This window comes from Microtus pennsylvanicus, chromosome 1, assembly GCF_037038515.1.
Source record: "Microtus pennsylvanicus isolate mMicPen1 chromosome 1, mMicPen1.hap1, whole genome shotgun sequence".
Taxonomy (NCBI): Eukaryota; Metazoa; Chordata; class Mammalia; order Rodentia; family Cricetidae; genus Microtus; species Microtus pennsylvanicus.
In genome coordinates, this window is record NC_134579.1 from 90,652,523 (window position 1) to 90,672,183 (window position 19,661).

General features: G+C 39.7%; 1 pseudogene; it reads right to left on the minus strand.

Moving 5' to 3' along the window:
* Positions 1 to 7,739: 7,739 nt before the first annotated feature.
* Positions 7,740 to 7,976, minus strand: LOC142849979 (cyclin-dependent kinases regulatory subunit 1 pseudogene; annotated as a pseudogene).
* Positions 7,977 to 19,661: the final 11,685 nt, after the last annotated feature.

The following is a 19,661-nucleotide window of genomic DNA, read 5'->3' on the forward strand; positions in this document are numbered from 1 at the left end:
TTTTTGCATCGATGTTCATGAGTGAGATTGGTCTATAATTCTCTTTCTTAGTTGAGTCTTTGTGCGGTTTTGGTATCAGAGTAACTGTAGCTTCATAAAAGGAATTTGGCAATGCCTCTTCTGCTTCTATATTGTGAAATACATTAAGGAGTATAGGTATTAGGTCTTCTTGGAAGTTCTGGTAGAATTCTGCATTGAAACCATCTGGTCCTGGGCTTTTTTTGGTAGGGAGGTTGTTGATAACCTCTTCTAATTCTTCGCGACTAACAGGTCTGTTTAGATTGTTCACCTATTCCTGGTTTAATTTGGTATATGGTATTTATCTAAAAAAAGTGTCCATTTCTTTTACATTTTCCAGTTTAGTGGCATACAGGCTTTTGTAGTAAGATCTAATGATTCTCTGAATTTCCTCTGTGTCTGTGGTTATGTCCCCATTTTCATTTCTGATCTTATTAATTTGCAAATTCTCTCTCTGTCGTTTGATTAGTTTGGATAGGGGTTCATCAATCTTGTTGATTTTCTCCTGGAACCAGCTTTTTGTTTCATTGATTCTTTGGATTGTTTTCTGTGTTTCTATTTTGTTGATTTCAGCTCTCAGTTTGGTTATTTCCACTCTTCTACTCCTCCTAGGTGAGTGTGCTTCTTTATTTTCAAGAGTTTTCAGGTGGGCTCTTAAGTCTTTAATACGTGCTTTCTCTGTTTTCTTTAAGTGGGCACTTAGTGCTATGATCTTTCCTCTTAGGACTTCTTTCATAGTGTCCCATACGTTTGAGTATGTTGTTTCTTTATTTTCATTGAATTCAAGGAAGACTTTAATTTCTTTCTTTATTTCTTCCTTAATCCAGGTATGGTTCAGTAGTTGACTGTTCAGTTTCCATGAATTTGTAGGCTTTCTGGGGTAAGCATTGTTGTTGAATTCTAACTTTAATCCATGGTGATCTGATAAGACACAGGTGGTTACTAATATTTTTTGTAACTGTGTAAGTTAGCTTTGTTACCGAGTATGTGGTCAATTTTCGAGAAGATTCCATGAGCTGCAGAGAAGAAGGTATATTTTTTCCTCTTTGGGTGGAATATTCTATAGATGTCTGTTAAGCCGATGTGCTTCATTACTTCCATTAATTCTGTAATTTCTCTGTTAGGTTTCTGATTGATTGACCTGTCCATTGGTGAGAGAGGAGTGTTGAAGTCTCCTACTATTAGTGTGTGCGGTTTGATGGCTGCCTTGAGTTTTAGTAATGTTTTTTTCACGTGCATGGGTGCTTTCATATTAGGGGCATAGATATTCAGGATTGAGACTTCATTCTGATAAATTGTTCCTGTTATGAGTATAAAATGTCCCTCTCCATCTCTTCTGATTGATTTAAGTTTGAAGTCAACTTTGTTAGAAATTAGTATGGCCACACCTGCTTGTTTCTTAGGTCCATTTGCTTGATAAGCCTTTTCCCAGTCCTTTACTCTGAGTAGGTGCCTGTGTTTGTGGTTGAGGTGTGTTTCTTGTAGACAGCAGAATGTTGGATCCTGTTTTCTTATCCAATCTCTTAGCCTATGCCTTTTTATAGGTGAGTTGAGCCCATTGACATTAAGTGATATTAATGACCAGTGGTTGTTAACTCCAGTCACTATTTTAGTAGTAGAGTTTGTGTGTTTCCCTTCTTTGAGTTGCACTGTTTAAGGGTCTCTAGATGTCTGAGTTATTGTGGTCATTGTTAGACTCCTTGGTTAGTGATTTTTCCTTCTATTATTTTCTGTAAGGCTGGATTTGTGGCTACGTATTGTTTAAATTTGTTTTTATCCTGGAAAGTTTTGTTTTCTCCATTTATAGCGACTGAAAGCTTGGCTGGGTATAGTAGTCTGGGCTTGCATCCATGCTCTCTTAGTTTTTGCAGTACATCTATCCAGGACCTTCTGGCTTTCATGGTTTCCATAGAGAAGTCAGGTGTAAGTCTGATAGGTTTACCTTTATAAGTAACTTGGCCTTTTTCCTTTGTGGCTCTTAATATTCTTTCTTTATTCTGTATGCTTTGTGTTTTGATTATTATATGGCGAGGGGATGGTTTTTTTTTTTGATCCAGCCTATTCAGTGTTCTGTATGCTTCTTGAACCTTCATAGGTACATCTTAATTCAGGTTTGAAAGTTTTCTTCTATAATTTTATTAAGTATATTTTCTGGACCATTGAGTTGCACTTCTTCTCCTTCTTCTACTCCAATCATTCTTAGGTTTGGTCTTTTTATTGTGTTCCATATTTCCTGAATGTTTTGTGATGAGAGTTTGTTGGACTTGCTGTTTTCTTTGATCAGTGTGTTTATTTTCTCTATGTTATCTTCAGAATCTGAGATTCTTTCTTCTATCTCTTGTATTCTGCTGGTTATGCTTGTTTCTGTAGTCTCTATTCATTTACCTAGATTTTCCATGTCCAGCCAGCCCTCTGTTTGTGTTTTCTTCTTTGCCTCCATTTCAGTTTTCAAGTCATGAACTGTTTCCATTATCTACTTGATTGTTTTTCCTTGGTTTCCTAGGGTATCATTCTCTGACTTACTCAATTCCTCAAACTTTCTGTTATACTTCTCATCCATTTCTATAAGGGCGTTTTTTACATGCTGTTTAAGGGCCTCTATAACTTTCATAAAGTCAGTTTTTTCTACTTCTTCTTGATTAAGGTGTTCATGTCCTTCCGTTGTGAGGTCGCTGGGTTCTGGTGATTTCATGTTGTTTTTCAGATTGTTGGGTGAATTCTTGCATTGGCGCCTGCCCATCTCTTCCTCTGAATGCTCCCCTATGGATCTTCTTTTACGGAATCAGGTCTTCTTGCCCACTGATGTACCTTCCCAGTGATGTCACTCCCCAGTGATGGCTCTCCTGGTGTCCAGATCGGATCTCCATGCTGCTTGGGTAGCTCGCAAACAAAGGGCTCACCCTGCTTGCTGCAGGCAGGCTATGGAGACAAAGGAACTACTGCCCTCCCATTTGCCCTCCCGATTCAGGTTCGGTCCCAGCGCCCAAGAAGGCTGAGCTGGGAGATGTTATGCCACCAAAGGTGGGGGGAGGGAGGGAGAGGGGGGTGTTGTGGATGTAAGCTGGGTGGGATAGGAAGCGAGAGGAGGTATCGGGCAGTATATCCCCTGCAGGATGACCAGGAAGTGTAGGAGGGATGAGGAACATCTGAGTTTCCTGTTCCCGGCTGCTGCCGCACTCATTCACCCCAATGCTGGCTCTCCTGGCGCCCAGATCGGAACTCCGTGCTGCTTGGGCAGCTCGCAAACAAAAGGCCCACCTTGCTTGCTGCAGGCAGGCTATGGAGACAAAGGAACTACCACCCTCCTATTTGCCCTCCCGATTCAGGTTCGGTCCCAGTGCCCAAGCAGGCTGAGCTGGGAGATGTTATGCCCATGCATTAGGTTCTTTAATTGCTCTGGGAAGGAGTTTCATCCATGATGACAGGAAATGACTGAACTAAACTGACATGGAGCCTCAAGGATTTTTCCAGAGACAAAGGGCTACCTTGACTTTCCCTTGTTTATATTCATTCATTAGCCCACTGCCTGCCTTTGCCACACCTTCTGAAGGGAGGAGTGTTCTGTTTGAATTATGCTTAGAAAGAAACATTATTTATAGGAATTCCCTGTTTACAAACCCTTTTTAGTTGCCCTTGTTTACAACAATTGAAACATTTGACATTTCATTTTTTCCCAAACTTCTGGAAATCATCTCTCCTATGCATGCATCATCATGGTCATGAGGTTCAATATTGATTGTTTCTTGAATTCAAAACTGCCAGGATGCTGGTCTTACCTTTAATGGCATAATTATCTTTTTGCATTGTGGATTATCATTTTCAGGAGCCAGAGATTCAATTATTATTTGTCTAGCTTTTGAATTTGGTATCATTCTATTTACTGCTGAAGTCAATCTTTGCAAGAAATCAATGAAGGTTTCTTTCATGCCCTGTATGGCTTTAGTAAATGACTCAATTTTCTTTCCTACACATTCAATTTTGTCCAACTGATATAGCTGTTATATGGAATACAGTCAGGATGTGGTCATCATATAAAGATTGTCTGTGTACCTTAGCATAATATCCCTCTCAAGAAGTTGATCTTAGGAAGAGTTCCCTCCCTCTAGTAGTCCTACATTGTTCAATAGTCTTAGCCTTTTACCGACTCTTCCATTGTAATTGAGGAACAGGCTCTGAAACTGCTATAACCAAGTCTCTGCAGTCTTTAGGGTAATTCTATTACAATTTGACCAAGAGTTTAACATCTGCTTCACAAACGGTGAATACATGACACCTTCGTTGAATCTCCTTAAATCTATCATTTCCACAGGATTGAAATGAGCACTTAAACAACCTTGGGAATAACTGTCATTTGGTACTTTCCTTTATGGTACTGAATATATTAAGACTGGTTGTTTAAAAACCTTAGGCTGTTCTTTTCTAATGTTATAATGCAACACTAAAACTGGTTCTCCTTTAAATTCCTCTGTCTCTATTTGAATGTCTCTATCATCTGTTTTAATAAGTTTTTCTAAGGCCTGTATCTTGGAACTCATATCAACCAATGTTTTTAGATATAAACAAAGAATTTCAAGATGATAAATAACATTGTCTCGATCCCAGTTAAGTTGATTAACCCTTCATTTAAAGGATTTAATTGTTCTGAAATTAAATAATGAATTGCATAATCATGAAAAGATTTAACTCTCCATCATAAATGTGCTTACCTTTTTTTTATTTTTTTCCTTTTGTGTGTATGGTTCCCATCTTTTAACATGGGAAAAAACTCTATCTTTTTTAAACTAATTCTTCCTGTGAACAATTCACAATTGTTTCACCAGTTCTACTGCTGATGACAATTCAGATGATGATGAAGGGTGAAATAGATTTCTGCTGCATAGAACAGTGGAAGTCCTAGCAGATTTAAAGGCAACTACCTAGTTGGGCAGCATCCCAAAAAGGAGATCCAGGGAAAGCTCAGAATCCACCTAGAGAAAATTAAAAAAAAATCTAGCTAGCAGGGTAGTGACTTCAGCCATGTGTTGCTTCAGGCTTTGCCAGTGGCTAATAAGCCATAGGCATACAGATTTTTTTCATGAATTCATGCCCTAAAGTAGGGTGCCCAATGTAGCACAAACAAAATATCACCACATCCAGGGAGACTGATGATTTCTTGTTGCCTTAGTCAAGATGTAGGAATGCCAGCTCCATCTCCAGTACCGTGTCTGCCTGCTCACCACCATGTTGCATCAAGGTAATGATTAAACCTCTGAAAATATGAGCTACCAAAATTACATGATTTTCTTTTCTAAGAATGTCCATGGTCATAGTGTCTCTGCACAGTTACAGAAACCCTAATTAAGACAGCTACCTGGAGAAATGTCCCTTCCCCTTCTCTTGTGGTAGGGTAGGAGAAGGGAAGTGGAGAACTGGAGTTGGTATTTAAAAAGAAAAATAAATTTTTAAAATAAAAACAATAAAAAAGAGAATACATGTATGCAATAACATATACTAAAATTACAATTATAAAAATACTGTATATAACATTTATACAATGGAGTACTACTCAACAGTAAAAATATGGCATCTTGAAATTTGCATGCAAATGGATAGGACTAAAAAATGAGTAAAGTAACCCAGGCCCACAAAGAAAAATATGGTCTGTACCCACTCATAAGTGGACATTAAACATAAAGAAAAGGATAACCAGCTTATAGTCCACAATCCCGAAGAAACTAGGTAATGAGGAAAACCCTAGGAGAGACATACATGGATCCCCATGGAATGGGAAAACAGATAAGACCTCCTGAGAAAATTAGGAAAGGGGGAGAAAGGAGGGTGGAAGAAGATGTGGGGAAGAAGGAGAGAGAAGAGGAGAACATGAGGAAATGGGATGCTCAAGAAGGAGGAAAGACAGTGAGGGAGAGAAAAGAAAGATATCTTGATTGAGGGAGCTATTAAGGATTATTCAGAAACATATCACTAGGGAAATTCTAAGGAATCCTCCAGGATGACCCAGCTAAGACTCTAAGCAACAATGGAGAGGATGCCTAAATTGGCCTTCACCTGGAATCAGACTGATGACTACCTTAACTGACATCAAAGAAACTTCAACCAGCAACTGATGGAATCAGCAACTACAGTGAAGCATTGGGCCTACTAGCTACATGAGAACAACTCAAGAGAGGGAGGAACGCTGATATGAGCAAAGGGGTCAAGAACATGATGGTGATACCCATAGAAATAGCTGACCTGAGCTAGTGAGAGCTCACTGACTCTGGACTGATAGTGAGCAAACGTGCATTGAAACACATTAGGCCCAGCACAAGTGGGAGACAGTTGTGAGGCTTGGACAGCTTGTGGGGGCCACTGGCAGTTTGACTAGGATTTATCCCTAGTGTTTGAACTGGCATCTTGGAGGACATCCTTTTAGTAGGGATACCTTACTCAGCCTAAATATGGAGAGACTGCCTTGGTCTTCCCTCAAAGTTAAGTGTGAGACTTTGTTGACTCCCCATGGGAAACCTTACTCTTCTGAGTAGTGGATGGGGAGGTGGGGTGGGGAAAAAGTGGAGGAAGAAGGAGGAGGGGAGGAAGTGAATATGGAGATACCTATGTAAAATTAGAAAAGATTGTATTATAAAAATTCTTAATAAAATAAATAAATAAATAAGAAAGCTACCTAGGACAGCTATGTTATGGCATAATTGTGTTATATAAAAAAAGTGTGGGGTGGTGATGTGGATCAATGGTAAAGACTAGTGCTTCCACACTTAGGGACTTGATCTGTCCCTGGGAATCACATGGTGAAAGTCAAGATATAACTCCTCAACATTGACTCCTGACCTCCACATGCACCATGGCATGACTCTCCAATAAACAAGTAAATGTAGTTTAAAGAAAATATAACACGTGATTGGAGATTTCTGACTTTCTATGGTGGATTAGTTCTATGTGCTAATTACCAAGAGAGCCCTTGTCCTAGTTAATAGTCTAGAACTTTAACTTAAGAACTCAGTTCATCCTGGACAAATGACCTTTTGGATATACTCATTTCCCCTGTCCCTTGCTGCCTTGATATTAGTTGAGTTCAAGCAGATTAGGGAGGTAGAACAAATGTTTATTTTCTTCAGTGATTTTCAAACTTTGCCTCCTGATTACTCAGGCATGACACAATGGACTTGTGAAATAAAGACAAGCTTTGACTGAAAGGTCAACTGAGAGACTTTCTGTTAAAATGATGGGTCAGTTTTGAAAAGTTTCTGGGTGGGAGAGGTCCAGAGAAATAAGCTGGATGTGTTAATGGTGGAAGTATCAAATATGCATTTCAGTCCAACTTTTTTTTAAAGATTGTAACATGGAAGAGATTTATCAGATAAAATGGAGGGTTTCCATAATACTGAAATATAAACCTGTAAGTCACCATAAATGCAACACCCAATAGTAAAAACCACAACAGCAAATTCCCACTGTTCTGTAACTGCCATGATCTGGTTTCACATGCTTTTGAGAGCTGGCTAATATGGCCTGCTAGATACAGAGCACACTGGGGCTTTGAAGTCACATTCATCTGACAGGGTTGTGGCATTGGTGGCTCAACTCAAGAAGCAAAGCGGGCTCAGCACTTCAAACAGTATATTGAACAAGCATCCTTTAAATATCAAAGCGAGAAATAAGAAAGCAACATAATCACACCATCAGAAAGATGGTAGGAAGCAAGGACAGCTGTGTCCTTGCTAGCTTCATTTTTTTCGCTTCTTGGGTAGTGGCCACCAGAACAGTAAGATGTGAGGTTCTGGTTCAAGGATCATATAATGGACCCATCCCTGACTCTGCTGAACACCAAGATTTCTCCATTCAGATTCAGACATCCAATGGGTTTTAGGGACCAGCTGGACTATGCCCTTGGGCAACATAACATGCCAGTACTCGAACGCCTCCTCTTATTTGTCTGAATAGTAAATTTGTTTGTGCAACATGACTGTTCTGCTTAGGGATGCTCAGCCCCTTTCTGCTGACATCCAGACAACCTCCAGCAGCTCCAAGTCAGACATTTGGCATTGTTTGACAACATAGTCATCTAAAAACATCCATGCCTTCAAACCAAAAATTGAGTTAGAAAAAATTGTATTTTTCCCTAAACCCCAAACTTCAAAGTTTTGAAAAAGTTTATGATTGGGGGACTGAATTCAGAGTTACTCTGACTGTGTGTGGCTTGTGGTCTATGAGCTAGCACACCTGAAAGTGATCATCCCTAAACTGATGTACACAGGAGCAACAATAAGTTGACTTAGCATGAAGAAGTCATGAAGTCATGAAGGTGAGAGGGTGAGGGGTAATGGGAAGAGTTTTAGTATAATTGCTTTGAGTTCTCTCCATTTAGTTTAATGTTAGCTGTAGTAAGAGCTGCGAGCTGTGTTCCTGCCACCCAGCTCCCAGATGCCTGGCTAGCTTATGCTCTGAAATAACAACACACAAACTGTATTCTTTTAAACACTGCCTGGCCCATTTCTATTAATGGTGCGCTTACCGGGAAGATTCTAGCCTATGTCCATCCTGAGTCGGAGCTTCATCTCATCTGCCCCAGAAAGGAGAGCTATCGAGTCTGAGCTCACTTCCTTTCCTCCCAGCATTCTGTTCTGCCTACTCCACCCACCTAAGGGATGGCCTATCAAAATGGGCCGAGGCAGTTTCTTTATTAGCCAATGACTTTCCTCCATCAGTTAGCTTGCTGTATATTACTTTTATTTTGTTTGAATATGGTCCTTATATCTTCAAGACCTTTATCAGAAAGGGGTGTAGGATTTTGGCAAAGGCTTTTCAGCATCTAGTGACATGATCACAAGTTCTTTTTCTTTCAGTTTATTTACATAGTGGATTATATTGACAGATTTTCACATGTTGAACCATCCCTGCATCTGAGATGAGGCCAATTTAATCATGGTAGGTGGTTTTTAATGTGTCCTTGGATTTGGTTTGCCAATATTGTATTGGGTATTTTTGCATCAATGTTCACGAGGGTGATGGTCTGTAATTTTCTTTCCTAGTTAAGTCTTTAAGTGGTTTTGGTATCAGGGTAACTGTAGCTTCATATAAAGAGTTTGGCATGTTCCTTTTATCTCTATTGTGTGGAACACATTGAGGAGTATAAGTATTAGCTCTTCTTGGACGTTCTGGTAGAATTCTGAGCTGCAATCATCTAGCCCTGGGGTTTTTATTTGTTTGTTTGATTTTTGGTTGGGAGACCTTTGATGATTGCTTCTATTACCTTAGAGGTTATAGGTCTATTTAAGTTGTTTATCTGGTCTTGATTTAGCTGTGGTATGTAGTAACTTACCAGGAAATTGTTCATTTCTTTCAGATTATTCAATTTTGTAGAATATCGGTTTTCAAAGTATGACCTAATGATTCTTTGCATTTCCTCAGTGTCTTTTGTTATTTCTTTATTTTTTATTTTGTTCATTTGGACATCCTCTCTCAGCCTTCTAGTTAGTTTGTATAAGTGCTTGCCTATCTTGTTGATTTTCTCAAAGAACCAACTCTTTGCTTCATTGATTCTTTGTATTGCTTTCTTTGTTTCTATTTTATTTATTTCAGTCCTCAATTTGATAATTTCCTGTCATCTACTCTGCTTGCATGAATATGCTTCTTTTTGTTTTTTAAACCCTTCGGTGTGCTGTTAAGTCACTAATGTGAGCTTTCTCCATTTTTTTTTTATGTAGGCACTTAATGCTGTGAACTTTCCTCTTAACATTGCTTTCATGGTATCCCAGAGATTTGGGTTTGTTGTGTACTCTTTCTTGTTAAAATTTAGGAAGTCTTTAATTTCTTTCTTAATTTCTTCCTTGACACCAGGGTGATTCAGTTGAGCATTGTTTATTTTCCATGAGTTTGTAGGCTTTCTGCAATTAGTGTTGTTGACTCTGATGAGATACAGGGGTTTTTTCCAATTTTTTTGTATCTGTTGATGTTTGCTTTATGACCATGTGTGTGGTCAGTTTTAAGGAAGGTTCCATAAGGTGCTGAGAAGAAAGTATATTCTTTTGTGTTTGAATGAAATGTTCCATAGATGTCTATTAAATCTGTTTCAGTCAAAATATTTATTCTCTTATTTCTCTGTAAAGTTGGTATCTGACAGACATGTCCATTGATGAGAGTGGGGTGTTGAAGTCTCCTACTATGAGTGTGTGGGATTTGCTGTCCAATTTAGGCTTTAGTAATGCTTCTTTTACATATCTGGGTGCTTTTATATTTAGGGCATAGATGTTTAGAATTGGATATTCATCTTGGTGAATTTTTCCTGTGATGAGCATAAAGTGTTCTTCTCTATCATTTTGACTGATTTTAGTTTAAAGTCTATTTCATGAGATACTAGCATAGCTACACCAACTTGTTTCTTAGGTCCATTTGACTGGAAAATCTTTTCCCAACTCTTTACTCTGAGGTAATGTCTGCCTTTGAGTTTGAGGTGTGTTTCTTGTATGCAGCAGAGAGATGGATCCTGTTTAAAAATAAAATAGTGGAGTAGAGGCACGGCTCTTCTGTTAAAAACTAGGCTCAAAATAAAATATTTATTTTTACTTTATGTCCATTGATGTTTTGGCTGCATGTGTAAGTTTGTGTGAGAGGGTCAGAAGCCCTGGAACTGGAGTTACAGACCAGTGTGAACTGCCATGTGGGCGCTAGGAATTAAACCTGCATCCTCTGAAAGAGCTACCAGTATTCTTAACTGCTGAGCTATCTCTCCACCCCAACATTTTATTTTTGAACATCTATTTTTAGTACTTTTATTTTGTATATGTGCATGTGTGTGTGTGTGTGTGTGTGTGTCCACATGAGTGCTGATGATTATGGGGCCCAAAGGTATTGGATCCCATTGGAGTTGGAGTTACAGTTGTTTGAGTGTTATCCAGTGCGGGTGATAGGAACCAAACTCAGGTCCTCTGCAAAAACAATGTATGCTCTTAATTGTGGTCCATCTCTCCACACCCTTTCAGTATTTTAAATATGAAAAAAAATCATAAAAATGGTAAGCAACTCCCATATATACACATCTAGACTTAAAACTTCCATTTGTTATTTCTAATTATGATGCCTTTGGGAACTGTTGTAGAGTGTTTTGTATTGTGCAGGATATTCAAATGAAGAGAGTCACTTAAGAGATTAATTTTAAGTTCTTTGGTTGCAGGGAGGACAGTTTCTGTGAACTGAACCTTGGCTCCCTGTTCAGTAGCATATTTACCATTATACACAAAGGTTGTATTTGGAGTACAACAAGTTCTCATACCAAAGCCCCTTTGATCTCTTTAAAATATTCTCTGTAAGAAATCATCACACCCCTACCCAGTCCTTATTGTGGACTGTTTGCATTTCCCAGTAAATCCAGGCCCCCAATATGCCGGGATAGTCTTGTGACAAAAGTAATGTCAACAACGCTAGAAAACATTTAAAAAAAAATCACCTTTCTCTATTATATATATTTCTTTTTGGTTTTTCGACACAGGGTTTCTATGTGGCTTTTTTGGAGCCTGTCCTCGAACTAGCTCTGTAGACCAGGCTGGACTCGAACTCACAGAGATCCGCCAGCCTCTGCCTCATGAGTACTGGGATTAAAGGCCTGCGCCACCATCTAGACACCTTGAACAAACAACTGAAACATTTGGTCATTACCCTACATACAGTGAGAAACAATTTTTCATACTCATGCTTATCTAATGCTTTCCCTAGATACAATGACTACCAGATTTCCAATACATCTCCCCGTTTTGTTTGAGCTTTTTAACTATGTTGAAGATTATGCAGTCACACAGTAAAGATAGACTTTTCTCTATCATGTTTTCTCACAATCTTATGTAGATAAATCAGAGTACATATTTTACTAGTCATCTTTTTTATTATTTTTTTATTTTTATTGAGAGCTACCTTTTTCTCTGTTCCCCTCCTTGCCTCTCCCATCCCTTTATACCCTCCCCCAAGGTCCTCATACACCAAATTTACTCAGGAGATCTTGTCATTTCCTACATCCCATGTAGATTAGATCTATGTATTAATTCTCTGGCTTAGTGATTTGTGGGCTGGTTTTATTTGCTTTATGTTGAAAAACCACTTATGAGTGAGTATGTGTGATAATTGTCTTTCTGTGTCTGAGTTACCTCACTCAAAATGATGATTTCTTGTTCCATCCATTTGCCTGCAAAATTCAAGATGTTGTTGTTTTTTCTGACATTGTGTAAATGTACCACATTTTCCTTATCCATTCTTTGGTCAAGGGGCATTTCGGGTGTTTCCAGGTTCTGGCTATGACAAAGAATGCTCTTGTGAACATAGTTGAGCACATGTCCTTGTGGCACGGTTGAACATCCTTTGGATATATGCCCAAAAGTGGTATTACTGGGCCTTGAGGAATGATTAAAGGCTTATACCGCCTTGTCTGACCTGGTGACTCTCTTGGTGCTGGCCTTGTTCACATGTCATCTTACTGTATATCCCCACAGATGAGTCCAAGCCCAGGACAAGTGAAGAATCAATTTGGACAAACAGAAGAGCCTCAGGTTCTAGAGAGAACCATAAGATAAGACTATAGTACTGGAACTTGATATAGGCTGGTAAGAACCCCTGGAAAAGTCTCTGTGGGCAGAAGGCACCATAACCACTTGTTTCCTTGGGCTTCCTGTACAGTTGAATGCAAAGTGGATGTAATTTAGGTGAGGTGACCATAGGGTATAATGCCAGAACATGAGAGGCTGAGGAAGAGGACCACAAGTTTGAGAGCAGCCTTGACTACAGAGTGAGTCTTAGGCTATTCTGGGTTATCATTCTGGCTTCCTTTCCATTATTGTAATAAAGCAATCTGAACAAAAGCAACTTTGGGAAGAAACAACTTTTATTTATGCTTATAGGCTACTGACCATCACTGAAGAAAGTCAGGGCAGGAACTCAAGCAGGAACTTCAGGAGAAGCCATAGAGGAATGTTGCTTGCTGGAGGGCTCAGACTCAAACTTAGTTTTCTCATACAGCACAGGATCATCTGTCTGGAGAATGATGCTTCCCAAAACTGGTTGAACTCTATTACGTTAATTAAAATGACAATCTCCCAAGACGTACCCATAGGCCAGTGTGACCTGGACAATATCTTTACTGAGAGTGTTCCCTCATTTGACTCTGGGCTGTGCCAAATTGAAACTTATAAAGCTGTGGTAGCTTCAGTGTAATTGGCCCCCATAATCTCAAAGGGAAGGGTATCAGAAGATGTGGCCTTGTTGGAGTAGGTGAGATCTTGTTGGAGGAAGTCTGTCACTGTAGAGGTGGGATTTGAAATCTCAAATATACTCAAGCCACACTTACTAATACAGATACTTTCTTGGTGTCTACAAATCGAAACGGAGAAATCTTAGCTCCTTTTCCAGCACTATGACTGCCTGAACAACACCATGTGGCACCATGATGATAAGGGACTAAATCTCTGAAAATGGAAGCCACCACACTTACATGATTTTCCTTTCTAAGAGTTGCCATGCTCGTGATGTCTCTGCACAGCAATAGAAACCCCAATTTAGACAGCAATGTTATTGCATAATTATGTTGTATTTAAGTAGTGTGGAGGTGTTGATGTGGCTCAGTGGTAAAGACAATTGCTTCCAAACATAGAGACTTGATCTGTCCCTGGGGATCACATGCTCCTCAACATTGAATCCTGACCTCCACATCTATCATGGTATGACTCTCTAATAAGCAAGTAAATGTAGTTTAAAGAAAATATAACAAGTGATTGGAGTTTTCTGACTTTCTATGGTGGATTATTTCTATGTGCTAATTACCAAGAGAGCCCTTGTCCTAGTTAATAGTCTAGAGCTTTAACTTAAGAACTCAATTCATCCTGGACAAATGACCTTTTGGATATACTCATTTCCCCTGTCCCTTGCTGCCTTGATATTAGTTGAGTTCAAGCAGAGTAGGGAGGTAGAACAAATGTTTGTTTTCGTTAGTGATTTTTAAACTTTGCCTCCTGGAAACTCTGGCATGACACGGTGGACTTGCGAAATGAAGCCAAACTTTGACAGCAAAAAGCCAACTGAGAGAGTTTCTGTTAAAATGATGGGTTGGTTTTGAAAGTTGCTGGTGGGAGAGGTCCAGAGAAAAAAGCTGGATATGCTAATGGTGAAAGTGTCAAATACTGCATTTGAGTTCACCTTTTTGACATTGTGTGACAACATTGTCATCTACAAAAGTCATGCCTTCAAACCAAAAATTGAGTTACAAGAAATTATATTATTTCTCAAGCCCCAAACTTACAATGCCTCGAATAAGTTTATGAATTTGGGGGCTGAATTCAGTGTTACTCTTGGCTGCGTGTGGCTTGTGGGTTGTGAGTCGACACTCCTGACAGTGATCATCCCTAAACTGATGTACACATGAGCAACACTAAGTGAACTTAGTGTCATTAAGTCATGAAGTTGAGAGGGGATGGGGTAATTGGAGGACTTGGAGGGAGGAGAGAGTAAGATGGAATTGATCCCAATTCAATACTCATGTATAAAATTCACAAGAAAATAGAAAAAGAATGTTTTCTTTATATTTTTAAAGGATACTTTGTTAGGTTGATGAGATATAACAGTTTAATTATAAACACACATAGTTGTTACCTATTAGATTTATTTACAGAACTGCTGGGAAGACATAACTTTTTATTATTTAATGAATCATTATTAGTGTTTGAATGTGAGAGAGACACAGTGTGTGTGACTGTGTGTATTGAGTGAGCATATGTTCTGTGCACTGGGTGTGCCTGCATGCATGAGAATGTAGGCATGACTATGAGTGTGTGAGAATGTGTGTGTTTCTGTGTGTGTGTGTGTGTGTAAGAGTCAGAGGACCAGGAAGTCTACTATAAGATGGTGTCTCCTAGAAATGGTAGGAAGTAACACGTGTGAAATAACAAAATATTGTTATCTTAACAAGATCTGAACACTGGCATAACTAATAGACATGCTAATACAAAGAGGGGAATCTCACAAGACCTCACCCCTAGATGATTATGATGACCTATAGATAGATGATGACCTATAGGCAATTAATAACTGCTGAGAGAGGGAGAATTAGTCTTCCCTAGGCATGGGTCTCTTAATTGATTGTCCGGTACAGAGTGGTCAGCCCTGAAACCATGCAAACAAGCCACATTAAATGGACTCAGCATGTTGTTTTTATATATTTATGCTTACATATGTGTAATCACAACAATTACAAAGAGATCATAATATTGACATGGAGTGAAGGAATGGGAGGAAAGAGAGTAAGGGTGATGATGCATTTTTTTCTTCAAAATTGCAAATAAAAAAAGATGGAGACTGTGAGCTTTGCAGCCACATGATCTCTTGGATCCTTGTTGCATTAGAGATTAATTACCTAACCTGAGATGAATATTGATCATTTGGACATAGTTTGAGAAATAGATGCTATCAATTAATGTGGACAAAGTACATAGAACAGTAAACTTTAGATATCATTGTCTGATGTAAGCTTTGTTGGCATAGGGTGCACATGTGTGCATGCACTTGTGGTTGAGTGATCTTCCACACTCTCTACTGCTGTTGATAAAATAATGTAATCTTTAGACCACAAAGCCACAATGGTTGGTGAATTCTGTAAAATCCTTCCTTCTTAGTGCTCCGTCCTACAATCAGGAGCTCTTGGAGCCTGATTGAGTTGGAACACCTGGGAGATCCTGAGTGATAAATAGGACCAGAGTAATGAAAAAGAACTGGGTGTCAGTAACTTCTCCAGGAAGTATGCAGCCTTAGGCCCATTTCCAGCCATCTGCCCTTCTCATCACAGGACATGACCAGAGCACTTGGAATCCATGCCAACAGTCATCACATGGTCAGTGTGTTAGACAGGTATATAACCCATGTACATGGTTTTTCTCTACAGGGAAAATAACAGAGTACATGGTTTTGACGTTATTTTAATTTTTTATATTATTTGTTCTTTCTTCATCTTTCTGACTGTTATGGCATGCAGGACGGGGAGGTCAGAAGACATCCTGCAGGAGTTGATTCTCTATTCCCACAGGTACAACCTCAGGTCATCAGGATTTGGCAGCAAGCACCTTTACCAGCTAAGCCATCTCACCCACCCAAAGTTTTACCAATGCTGCCTCAACTTAGTGGATTTGGAATTTTTTCCCCTGCTAAAGGGGATTGAATCTAGGACATCATGCATGCTACTCATATGCTCTACTGAGCTACATCCCCAGCAGCATTTGTTTGTTTACATCCACAGAATGAAATTATATAGAGAACATGTAGATAAAATAGTGCATGCTAAAATATACATGTAAATATATGTAAAAATACTGTATATACTGCATATAGTACTGTATATTTAAAAATCTGGAGTCTCTCTCTACTGATTTCCTTATTAAAGGACCATGTACTTTTTTTTCAACAGGGCTGGGTTCATGGAGATCATTTGAAGAGGCAGAGGAGGGATCATATGAACAAGGGGGTCAGGAGCATGATGGGGAAAACCACAGATACAGCTGAATTAAGCTAGTGGGAGCTCACAGACTATAGACTGACTGGGGGACCTGCACAGGACTGAACTAGGCACTCTGAATGTGGGTGACAGTTATGTGACTTGATATGTTAACGGGGAGCTAGCAGTGGCACCAGGACCTATGCCAGGTGCATGAACTGGCTTTTTGGAGCCCATTCCCTTGGGTGGGATACCTTGCTCAGCCTTGAAACGGAGGAAGGGGCTTGATCCTGTCAAATCCTAGTATGCCAGACTTTATTGACTCCCCAAAAAAAGCTTTGCCCCACCTGAAGAGACGATAAAAATGGGAAGGGGAGGCTGGAAGGCAGGAGAAGGAGAAAGTGGAGTAGGTATATAAAAATAAAAAATAAATTTTTAAATCAATAATAAAGAAAAAGAACATGTTAATGTGATACTGTATATTAAAATATACAACTATTAAAAATGTTGTATATAATGTTGTAGATTGAAAAACATGGAGTCTCTGTCTACTGATGTGAGACCCTCATACCTTATTTTTAAAGGGACGAGTTGGAATTTCCTTCCAGAATGTTTTAAAATCAGAAAGTGCAAACTAACTTCTTGTTCCCAGTAAGATAACGGCCTTGGAATTTGGAAAGCACAAGGACGCCCAGCCACGTGGCTGATAAAGATGGCCTGACTCAGGGGCAGGGTGACTTGCTCTGAAAACAAAGAACAAACTGACTAAACAGGATAGGAGAGAAAGCAAAGCCATTACACCCATGCCAACCCCACCACCACCCAGAAGGGCTGCTTGTGATTTTTGCCTTTAAAAAAGCAAACCCCAGCACTCGGGAGGCAGAGGCAGGTGGAGTTCGAGGCCAGCCTGGTCTACAAGAGCTAGTTCCAGGACAGGAACCAAAAGCTACGGAGAAACCCTGCCTTGAAAATCAAAAAAAAAAAAAAAAAACAGGAAACCCAACAAAAAAACTCTTAACTCCTCTCTACCTCGCTGCGACTGGAAGTTGCAGATGGATTCTGAGATAACTTGCAATAAAAACCTTGCTTTTTACAATCTGGTGTTGTGTGGTTTGTGGTGGTCTCTCTGGGGGTCGTAATCTGGGCACAACGTTGATATCCTTATTGGAGGGCTATGTGCTTTTTTTAATACAGGACCTATCACTGTAGTTCAGGTTAGCATCAGACTTGCTAAGTAGACAAGAATGGTCTTGAACTTCTGATCTTACTGTCTCTACCTCTGGAGGGCAGGGATTAGAACCACCACCCGGCCATATTCGGTGATATTGGTGATCCAGCCTAGGGCTTACTGAGTACTAGGCAAGAACCCTCTCAACTGAGCTACATCCCCAACCCAGAGTCCTGCACTTATTTTTACTTAATAAATTTTGTTGTCTGACAACCTGTATATAATGAATTCTGGATAATTTTCTCTACTCTCACTTATTTCCCTCCCAACCTTGTCAATCTTACTTCCTGCCTGCAAATCTCTTTACCATATTCATGATTTCTTCTGTGTCCTACAGGCTTTTACTAGTGCCATCTGTGTGACCATGGGTTTAGAACTGTCCATTAGAGCCTGTGGACTCACCACTCACCAGTGGGCTAACACACAAATGCATACAATTCCTCCCTCTCACCTAGGACCTGTTAGGTGTCAACAGTATTATGGATTTGTTGCGGGTCCCGGAAGCTTGCTGCAGGGTCGAGACAAGCAGCAGGTCAAAAAACAAAGGTTGCTGGTCCCCTGGACATCCCCAGCGGCTGGCTAGCCATGTGAGTGGCAGGTGGGCAAGGGGCAGACAGATAGGCACACCATGCAGATGGGTTTCCTGAAAGCTGCTGGGGTCCCAAAAGCGTCCAGTTCCAAGCAGGGATGTCACAAGAGACCACGTGGCAGGTCTCCATTTGACTGCGGCAGTTGGGCAAAAGACACAGATAAATATACCATACAGAGTAAAGTTAGACATTTATTAGGTGGATTATGGAGGGGAAGGAAAAAGGGGAAGAGAGAGAGAGGATGCCTCTCCAAGAGAGGGGACAGGAAGAAGAGAAAGTGGGGCTCTGAGGCTACAAGCAGGAAGGGAGTGGGCTTGGCTTGTCTCTTAAAGAGACAGAACAATCATTACAAACAGTTCAGCAGGAAGTAGTAAGGTCTGTCTCATCTCATAATGACCACAAACATGGAGCAGCAGGTAATAAATTTTGGTATATTGAAGGAGTCGACGAATTTGGTTTTGTTGGTGGTTTTTGTTCCCCAAGACAGGATCTCATGTGCCCCAGGCTGGTCTCAAACTCCTTATGTAGCTTTGAACTTCCTCTTTGAACTTGTGATCCCCTTTCCTCTACTCCCTCAGTTCTTTGATTACAGAAGTACACCACCAATTACGTGGTGCTGGGGATGGAACAAGGGCTTTGTGACTGCTGAGATGCAACTCTCCCAGCTGATTCTTACCACTACTCCTGGATTTTCTTTTTCTCAAACAAACAAACATTAGTGGTCTCAAATAAAAATAAAAATTTTAAGCAATACATAAGATTTAATTAATTCATCAGAATATGAATACACACATATTCGTACACTGCATGATTTATCCATTTACAGTATAATTTCCAATGCTTTACATGTGGTTCTATGTGGTTAAACGAGCTACACAGTCAGTGAGTTTTAGAACATTATCATCAATCAAAAAAGGGTCTCCTAACGTTTACTAGAAACTAATCAAAGACATTTTAACACATAATTGGAACCTGCTCAACCCAGCACCTCTCCCAACTTAAATTGACAGGTCTGAATGACCAATCCATTACATAGTGGGTGACTGCTACTCAGAATATTCTCACAATCTAGTAAAGGTGCTGTACAGGAAGACCCTCAGTGCTGGGCTGGAGGGAAAAAGATGCATGTGAAGGAGACATACCTCAGGAGAAGAGGTTTTATTTCTTAGGGACACAGGTGAGGACAGATTCAAAGAGACTATTTTTCTTTCTAAGTTGAGTTCTGAAAAATAATGAAATATCTTACAGGGAAGGAGAAAGACATTCTGTAAAGATCTGTACACAGATAGAACAATTTTGACTTTATTTCATGTGTTATTGACATAAGATATCCTTGGTGAAAGGGAATTTCATGTCAATAAATTTGCTTGAA